The sequence below is a fragment of the Etheostoma spectabile genome, chromosome 15 (genome assembly GCF_008692095.1).
Source record: "Etheostoma spectabile isolate EspeVRDwgs_2016 chromosome 15, UIUC_Espe_1.0, whole genome shotgun sequence".
Taxonomy (NCBI): Eukaryota; Metazoa; Chordata; class Actinopteri; order Perciformes; family Percidae; genus Etheostoma; species Etheostoma spectabile.
The window spans coordinates 15,212,208-15,212,970 of record NC_045747.1 but is presented as its reverse complement, the minus strand read 5'-3'; the positions used below and the strand labels follow the sequence as shown (position 1 = coordinate 15,212,970).

Sequence of the window (763 nt, the reverse complement as noted above, 5' to 3'; positions counted from 1 at the left end):
ATAAAGACAGTATTTGTTAATAGATTATGAAGTAAAATACTAGGCTATCTCAGAATTGTTTTTAAAACCCCATATAAGTCACAGGTCAGTTTGACCCGAGGGAAACGAGAGGGTCCCAAAGTGAAGACAACGCCAGGGTTATCCTAACCTAAGTCTCATTGGACCTAAGCCTAACCAAACGTTAATCATAGCGTTGTCACATCATAAAACCGATTTATAGTTGTCAGCCTTCATGCCTTTACAGGCCATGTTGTCAACCATGGATGTGTTAAGAGAACATCAACCCGTGTCAACCATCGACAAGAAAAAAACCATGGAAGTAAGGCGCGGGCAAAACACGTCAGAATTCTGATATAGGCGTCAGATCCAAAACGCTTCATTCAGGGTGACAGTCCATGTTCTGTTCATATGCTTCTGTTACATGGATGTATAGCCTACGTTCTGTTAAACCACGTATTTGCCATTTGATTTGGAGGATTTTTCTTTGCTTTTCGTTGACTGTAAACTCGGAACATGTAGCCACAAATGTAGTCTCATTTCTCCCCCTAGTGGTCAAAATAACGATGTAGGCCACATGTGAAATAACCATGGCTGTATTATGAGAAATACCACCTAAATACCGCGACTGTCGAAAACGAATAAAGATGCATTTGACCAAAAGTCAATACGCAATTCTTCTGATATCATTTCTCCCCTGATGAAATAATGACTACACCACCTCGTAGGCTGTGAGGGGGTATAGCTCAGTGGTAGAGCATTTGAC

At 41.0% G+C, this 763-nt stretch overlaps 1 protein-coding gene across 1 annotated transcript in view; it reads right to left on the bottom strand.

The window, feature by feature from the left end:
- The window catches only part of cacnb1 (calcium channel, voltage-dependent, beta 1 subunit), a 45,687-nt gene that overhangs the window by 1,011 nt on the left and 43,913 nt on the right, over window positions 1-763 (bottom strand). The gene's annotated exons all lie outside the window — the stretch shown is intronic.